This window comes from Anser brachyrhynchus, assembly GCF_964034855.1.
Source record: "Anser brachyrhynchus genome assembly, chromosome: 2".
NCBI lineage: Eukaryota > Metazoa > Chordata > Aves > Anseriformes > Anatidae > Anser > Anser brachyrhynchus.
Window position 1 is genome coordinate 110,752,863 of NC_137695.1, and position 9,190 is coordinate 110,762,052.

The 9,190-nt window shown below is 37.7% G+C and overlaps 1 long non-coding RNA gene across 1 annotated transcript; it reads right to left on the reverse strand.

Annotated features, from left to right (window-relative positions):
• Positions 1-1,828: 1,828 nt before the first annotated feature.
• Positions 1,829-8,878, reverse strand: LOC308190140. Its single transcript, XR_013946931.1, has 4 exons — positions 8,534-8,878; positions 4,142-4,192; positions 3,312-3,403; positions 1,829-2,583 (listed from the first exon to the last, which is right to left on the reverse strand). It is a non-coding gene; the product is annotated as an uncharacterized lncRNA (long non-coding RNA).
• Positions 8,879-9,190: the final 312 nt, after the last annotated feature.

The following is a 9,190-nucleotide window of genomic DNA, read 5'->3' on the forward strand; positions in this document are numbered from 1 at the left end:
AAATGTGTGTAACAAGTGTTTTAGCACATGGTCAGATTATTTTCTTTAAAATCTACATCAGAGAACTTTGTCAATTATACCTCTTTGACAGAAAGATCTATTAAAACCAAATATTATACGTTACCTTTTCATAAAGCATTTGTCTTATGTTATTCTAAATTACTAAGCCTGTATTTTTTTATTTATTTCAAACTTCCATATCCAGTTATCGTTATGTCACCTTTTCTTGTCAAAACATATCAGTCTTTTAGTCAAAAATGTGTTGTCCATTAGGTTTAATACAATTTTATGTCTTCTATGGTATGAATGCTCTGCTAACACTGCTGTTTCAGGACTGCGACTTTTTCAGTGTTGCTGGTGGATACCAGACCTCTGGACATATTTCTTCATTTTTAAATAGCTCACATCTCAGAAAAGTTTCTTACCATCACATAAAAAAAATATCCAAGTTAGTACAATGATAGTAGGAAACAGGCAAAAAATTGGAAGAAAAAAAAAAAAAAGGTATGTGTTAATTTAGCCATAACTTTACAGTAACTAGCAAAACCCTGGAAGATACAGCAAACCAAGGAGTAGGTTTTTGCATCAGAGTTCCACAAAACTGCCAACAAGAAACAAAACAAAGCTATTCTAGTGACTTAAATGCACCCAAAATAGCAGCAAACTCACAGCCTCTTTGACAGCCCTCATTCTGCATTTGCTGTCTTGCTTGCCTGAAGAAGTTACCTGAGCTTATCAGCTGGGTGAGCTGACCCCCACATTAAGTGTCCACAACACACATCATTGCTTGAGTCCTGCCCGTGTCACATTGCCACGGCAACACAACACTGCATGTGATGTTCTCATTTCTGAGGGTATATAACAGGAACCTAAGTGAACACAGAAATTGTTTTGGTATTGAATCATGAGACTGCTCCTCCGCCTTCTTGTGGCCCTGTGTGGGTGTGTTTTTAGCCTGCCAACACAACAAATTAAAACATTTCTGATTGCACATACTTTTCTTCTCTCTGTTCTGGCCACTGCTATGTATAACCTGCTAACTTTGCCAACTAGTACAAAAGAATTCAAATAGAAATACAAAATAAAACTTGTTGGAGCAGAAGCTCCCAATTCCCATAGCTGAGTTGTAAGCAGGCTGATCAAGAGCACCAGGCAGGACGAAAGAAAAGATGAAGCAGAAAATATAGACTGTGATCGCTTCTGTTTCTCTGAAGTAGTCTGGTAACTCACTGCTTCTTAAACAAAGCAAATTCAAATGAAGCTAGGAGGGTGCAGGACCAGAAAAGAAAAGAGATGTAGTTCTTCATAAACAAGGCAAAATCAAGCTGGGGAATTCGTTGTCACTGATGGTTGTAGATGTTAAGAATTTCTGTACTTCAGGAGGAGAATCCTGACCAGAATCATGGAGAAAGCTGAACAGGCTATGTTTAGTTTCTTATATGCTTGCTGCCAGAGAAAACATAATTAAGCCAATGGACCGTATTCTGACCCACTACAGACACCGTTACATGGTTGTATATGATTCATTTTTCAGAAGAGGTGCAGCTTACAGGTAAATTATTTCTTCTGCTGCTTATTAAGACCTAGAGAATACACATATGACATTATAACGGCAACTGTAACAGGCATTTTCCTCTGCTGAGCTCTTGAGTCTTGGCAGTTCCTGGCTAGTGCATGGAGAAGAAGGATACCATTATTTGGTAGGCAACATGAATTGCATGCCTAATTTCCATGTACACTGAAATGAAAATGTACTTGCTAGTGTTTGTACATACAGACATGCTGCCAAGTGCATCAGCAGTTACTTGAGTCACAGCATCTGCTGGGTTTCTGAATCATGTTCCTAACCTTGAATGTAGTAAGGTATTGGAAACATCTTCATATCTGTGCTTTGACTATTATATATCTACATACCTTGGGGAGTGTGAGACATTGGACAGTCATAAGTATCTCACTAAGAGAATCATGCTCTTCTTAAAGAACACTTCATGATTGAAACATGGCTTCATTTGTGCTGCAGGGTATACTGACACATGCAGTGGTCCCTCAGTGCAATCCAGTGTTAAAAAGTTGTTCTTTCTCTTCCCACACACAAACACACCAATATACCTTTTTGCTTTATTCTTTGAAATATTTCAAATATTTGATCTATTTTCCTTATCTGACCAACATCAGCCATGGAGCTCAGGGCTGCTATTCAAAGGGACCTTGACAGGCTGGAGAGGCAGGCTAATGGCAAAATCAGGAAGTTCAACATCCTATTCTAGAGGAATAATAAGTCCATGCAGCACTTCAGATGGGGAATTAACTGGCTAAAGAGAAACTTCACCTAAAAGGAGCTGCAGGCTACAGGCTGCATGTGCAACAACCTGAACATAGGTTAGCAGTGTGCTCTTGTGGCACAACTGCAAACCACGCTGTAGAAAGTATGCAGCCAGCAGGTCCAGGGAAGTGATGTTCTTGGTTGTTGTAAGATGATGTCTGAGCACCGTGTCCAGTTTCCATCTTGCAGTATGATTAAAAAGACATGAAATGCAGGAGCAAGTAGAACAGAGAGCCATCAAGGTGGTGCACATCTGGTAGCTGGAGCACAAAACCTGTAACTAGAGGCTGACAGATCTGATTCTACTCAGCCTTAAGAAATGAAGGCCAAGGGAGACTTTGTTGCTGTCTACAAATGCCTAATGCAATGGTATAGAGAAGACAGAGACAGATTCTTCTTAAAGGCACACAAGGACATTTGTAAAAGGAAATTTCATTTGCTACAATTTTTAAAAGGAAAATTCCAATTACATATGAAAAAAATTTTGCATCATAATGTTGGTCAAATGCTGGTACATGTTCCCTAGAAAAGCTGTGGAATCTCGGTCCTTAAAGATATTCAAAGCTAGACCTGAGCAGCTTGCTGTAAGTTGACCATGCTTTAGGCAGGACAAGTTGATGTCTATACAGCTGATATTCAGAGGTACCTTCCAGCCCAAATTAAACTATTATTATGTTATTTCTCCCCAGTGACAACACATTTTAAAACATTGTAAATAACTACTCATTTAAGTAATGGATAATGTCTGTACTCTCCCCTCCAACCATAAACCCACTAAATCACTACTAACAGAAAGGAAAAAAAATCTTAAAACAAAACAGGCAAACCAGATGAGTGTATTCAGATCTCTGTGTTCTTAGTCAAGGTCTAGAACAAGGCAGAACAGGTTTACCCCACAGGTCCGTATTGCCAACTATCCTACCTCAGGGGAATAGCGAGAAATCTGACTTGCATTTAACATTAGATTGAATGAGTGACTGGAACTTACCCTCAGCTGTCACTGGACATCTACACAGGAATGGCTCAAAGCTCCAGATGGAACATCGTTTTTCAGGCCAGCACATAAAAGTGATCTGAAATCTTCAGTAATAGTTAATACAGTAAAATCAACTAAAGTACTGGAGGAAAGGGCTTGTCTTAGAAGGACTGTCTCTAAATATCATCCTCTAGTGTGTATACCTCAGAGGCTTATTAAAGAAATAGGTAAAACAGAGGCATCATTCCACTAAATGCCTTCTCTGCATCTAGCAATCAGTTTCAAGAACTTCCTGAACCAACTTTATCACTATGCAATAAATAAATAAATAAATAACCACTGACAGAGGTAACATTTGCTCTATCTTTCTTTTTAATGCGCTTACACTTTTACCTCCTAAAAACGCTGTGGCAAAGAGTTATATGATTTACACCAGGCAAGAAAATGCTTCTTGCTTTGGTGTAAGAAATTCTAGCTGATTATTTTGTCAGGTGCTTTGTAGGTTTTGTTTTCTAATGGTACAATGAATACAATGGGGCTACGCAACATCTCTCAGCTCTGCATGCCCCTCCCTCTCTCTCACTCACTGCAGAATGGTGTGTTTGGCAGTGTCACATGCACTCACTCATACCCAACATATTTCTAAAGGCAAGACGGAGTTCATGGTTGAATCAGTATTTCACTCTACATATGACCTGGTCTAAATTAATAGGAAATATGTGGGGAGAAAAGAAAGTGGAATCATAAATATCGCTAACTGGTGTCATTCGGAAAGAGCCTGCCATTAAGGCATGCTGCTATCTGCAACAACAGGTGTTAGGGGAAAGCCACAGGATACTCACTTTACACTCCAGCTGGCTGCCTGAGGCATAACAAAATTGAACGTGAATTCCCTATGAATAAAATATATTCATAAGTGTCATTTTGTTCTGAGTATTGCCACTTGTTATTTGATGCAGAGAAAGCAAGCAGTACAGTTGTGGACAACAGCGTAACCTGTGAGCAAGTTGATAGCTGTTTTTACTTGTATTAACATGGGAGGAAAGAACACACTAATCTTCCTTTTTAAATGTTTGACCTCTGTGCTTGGAGATCTATATTCTTTAGCTCCACATAATCTTTTAAACTATAAGTAGCATTGGGCACGTGCAAAAAAATCTGACCACACAAAACCAAAGCAAGAGCATTAGATTCAGATACAGTCTTCTCAGGATTAAAGCACACCCTCTGGCTTAATCTCTATGCCAAAAAGGATGATCTCTGAATAAGTGTATCATTAAGAGATGTAAGCAATTCTGTAGCTCTAAGCAAAATAGACATAGTTGAACCAACCACATGCTTTCAGACATTTCTACATTGAGGACTGTAGTCACACAGAATGTTATCCTCTATAATACTAAGTTTGTCTGGCCATAACACAGGATTCCTAATTTTACACTGTCAGAAAGAAAGCAAACAGATAAATTTTACACACAGATCTCAATACTTTTGCTGCATCCTGCTTACTTTTAAATGCAAAAAGGACTTTGAAACAACACCATTATCCCAATGTACCCATCTTACATACGCCTTTAGGAGCTGGTTCATTCAAATCAAAAATTAAAGTTTGATCCTCCCATAACTGTGTTTGAACCTTTTTCAAGAGGTTTTCTTCCTTTATGTGCTATGAATAATTCTGTTGTTCAGAGACTTTGCAGCTGTTCAAGTTGCAGCTCATCTTTGAGTAGCTTTGCCAAGATATAGCCTCGCACTCATGCACATGTGCCTGAATGTGGAGACACATACACACACACAAACTTTCGAGAAACAGAATGGTAAAATATAGACAATCTAATCGGTGTAATAATCTGTTCCCAGGAAAAAATGCTTTGTCATGTTTGGCATGCCTCGTTAGCAAACTTATCATTTTAAGCAAATAATGAGTCCAGAAAAAAAAAAAAAAAAAAAAAAAATCCAATCATTTAGAAAGTTTGCTCTGCTGGATTGATTTATCCAAGACTTTCTGTCTATCAGCATCCTGACCTATCTATCTAAATATAAGTTGAATGGACTCTTTCCCATTCTTTACTATCAGAGTCCATGCAGAAATCCCATTCATAAGGAAGAAGCAGCAGAATGTGAAAGGCAGAAGTAGGGATGTTTTCTAAAGACTTCAGCAGTTTAGAGGCCATAAACAGAGAGAGTGGACAACTCATCTTCTACCAGCTACCACGTAACCTCAGACTGGACTTTGCTTCCTCTCTCATAGTTTGCTGCAGCTCACAATTACATTTCTCCTTTTCAGTCATCTCCACCACCCTAATTTCTTACCTGGAAATGTTTTTTCATTCCTGCCACCAGGAATGGTTGGACTTAATTATCTTGAAGGTCTTCCCAACCTAAATGATTCTATGATTCTACCATCCCGCCTGCCTTCCTACTACCATAAATAATACCATACTACCATAAATCCTACATAAATAATACAACTTAATAAAACTGCAAAGTTTGACCAAATTAAAGTTAAAATAACAAAGACTGCAAACTCAGAAAACTTATATCAGAAAACCTGTCCAAAGCTGAAGTTCAAAAACGGAGTTCCAATTTCGTCTTTATTGTCCCTTATATTTGTCAGAAACTAAGGCCTGGTACAGAGTGATGCTTTGTAAACATCTGACTGCAGAACAAAACAAGTTTCCCCATTTAACAGTAGCTTAATGATTCATATGGGCAAAATATTTGCAATTGTCTAATAAAAATATTAAACCAGTGATGTTAATGCTGTGCTGTCATTATCAAATGATCAGTTTGATAGAAGCTGAAGTCGTTCAGCAACTAATGCTGGAAGGCTCAACTGAAGAACATTTTCTTCTTCGTGAGCTACAAAGTGAATTTACAATCTTGGCTCCTCTGTAATTAAGGAAGGAGTTAATGACTTGTAGCTGATTGCTTGCTACCATGGATTCATTTGGACAATTGTTAATACTTGCTATTCAGAAACAGACTCCGTTATTTGCATTTTTTACTGAAACTTATATTGATGGAGTATGTTGACCAGTCACACCCTTGTCATATGCAATAATTTTTAAGAAGCATGCTAAAGAATAAATAGACCAAAAATATCACTACCATTCTCTTCCATCGTTCATCATATTGAGTGACCTCATTGTCTCGCTCCAGACAAGAAACTTCTTTTAATAAAGTCTTTATGGTGCCCAGCACAAAGTATTTTCAGAATCTGGTTGAGCCTTTGGGTGCTCTGACAGTGCCAATAGCAAACTACAATAATAGACAGTAAACCAAGAAAATTATGTTCTGTGTGATTCACTCTGAAATGAAATGCATGCTCTGAACTTTCATAAAGGAGAGGTATTCAGTATACTAATTGAACTGTAGCCAGAAGGAAAAGAGAAACAGTAACTCATCAAAAAATCCTCACACTCAGTGTGAAATCTCAGGAGTTTCAGAAATGGATCTCCTTAAATACTGGTTGCTTCACCTACACAGGACTTGTAATACATTCAAACACCATACTCCCATACTACCATCTGTCACTGGGTCAGTATAGAAGTGTCCAACTAAATTGTGCTAACAATTTCTGAATGATGCTTAGCAGACATATGTTTGACTTTGGGGAGGCACTACGGGGATAAATAAAGGGTAAAATCCTGCCTCTCTTACTTTCATAAATAGCTCTATTTTGGGGGAATAGAATGATTTAGTCACATAAAGTCAGTGGGACTACACTTGACATGGTCTATTGGGCACTGGGATTAATATGGAAAAGGTATCCAAAAAAGATGCTTTGGATTAAGGAAATTTGGTCTGTTTTGTGATTTTCCTTCTACAACTGTTTTATAATGACATGTTTACATTCCAGGAAATTCAATTGGTAGGAAAAATACATAAGTTTTTGCACATAAAGCATGGTTTTCTGTAGATAATATACAAGACATGAGGCTTGCTTTTATTTTTTGTCTTTAAGCAGGCTACTGCTAGCTAGTTTTCACAGGTCACTGCCTTTGAATTCTGTAAGTGTTCTGCAGTTAGTGCCTTACATCAGCTATTACAATAAAGAAAGTAAAGAAACTAAGATCTGAGCTGTTAAGCAGCAAAATGCAAGGGGCCTCAAAAACTAGGCATATTAAATATTCAGATCATAGAGGTCACTCACCCATCCATTTAAAAAGTGTGACAACAGGGACTCGGATTATTATAGTATCATTCTTGTACGCAGTGTTTTCTTCAGCTGCACTTTTCTGACCCAGATATTTTCAGTGTGGTTCTTAATGGGGAAAGCTCACGGAAACAGCCAGAAGAGGTCCTCATTCATACAGTGATGTCTCGTTAATTTTTGTGCTTTTCCAAATTCAGATACAGTTGTTCTGACAGACAGCTTCTCAGGAGTTCAGAAAAGGAAGGTGGAGCAAAACAGCATGATAGGATGCTTCCATATCAGGCGATATTTATGAACTTTGAAAACTTTCCTGACAGGTAGCACTTGATAGGAGAACACTGCAGGAAAGGATGAGTGAAATTTGCCTGCTACAGTGAACTGCCTTAATTGTTCCTTGTTCTTGAACAATGAAGACTGAACAGTCCTGAAGATCTTTTACCAAGAGAGCTTTCCTCTCATCTCCGTGCCACATTCACATGACAACATTAATGAGAGGGACAGCATACAAAGACAGGAAATCCCAATCAGGAGTAGTGAACATGAAGAATTCACCTTGAGAAAAGCATCCTTAAGTCTGTATGCAGCAAAGAGCTCTGAAGCTGTTAATACTGCATGTGAAAGAGCATCAAGTCACTGCAGACAATTTGAGGGGGGGGGGGAATAAAATATATAAATATATATATATTACTAAATCAGTACACAAACTTAGATGCCACACATTTTGCATACTGAGTACGTTTCCAGTTATCCCATCTCGAAGAGTGTATACAGTAAACTTCCACAGCAGTAAGACGAGGGTAACTAAAATTATCAAAGACATAGAGAAAATAGTTTGTGTTAGCAGAAACTAAAATAGTATTCTCTGATTTAAAAAGCCATTGAGACAACATCCAAATATGAAGGGTGAGAAATGATTCCTTATTTATATCTCTTGTATCTAGGGCACTATTTTCAAGCAGAAGTTTTAAATCAAAACAAAAACAAACACACACATAAAAAGCATTTATTCTTAATTATTTTTAAGCAAAGCATGTGAATCAGATTTGAAACATAAAGATGTCACTGAGGCCAAACTTACAAAGAGGTTCCAAAAGGCTGATGGAAAATAAGTCCATCAAGACTTCTTGATAATTTGAAAGCAGTTCAGGCAGTCATTAACAGATTTTTACCGGAACCTGAAAGAACACAGTGTTCAGTCATTTCCTTCAACCCTTTCCTTAGAACAGAAGTATTATCAGACAAGATATTGGGCTAAACAGGCCTTTGGTCTGATCCAGTACAAGAGTTTCTACATTCTTCTCTACACAGAGCATCCCCTTCCATATCTATTTACAGAATAGTTGAAGTGCTATAAGTTTGGTAGAACCCCTCTGAATGGAGCACCTCTGTCAGGTCACTTTACCTACAGAACTCTAAGTAAAAAGAAAAGAAAGATTAATAGTAATAATAAAAAAAAAAAGTACCAAGAAAAAATAAATAAGTTCAGCGCATTTGGAGACTTCTGCCAAATAAAATCAGCGACAGTGAAAGGAAAAAACATTTTTCAGGATTTTTTATGGATTTTCAACATCCATCCATTTTCAACAGTTTCAGTAATTACTTACTGATTATTCATACTGTTTCACAATGTAGTAAGAGGAGGGGTTCCTTCTATTATTATTTGAAAGGAAAAGTACTTAACCATTCACATTGCATCAGGAGGGGGCAGGTCTGATTTCAAGCTTATTTCACAACA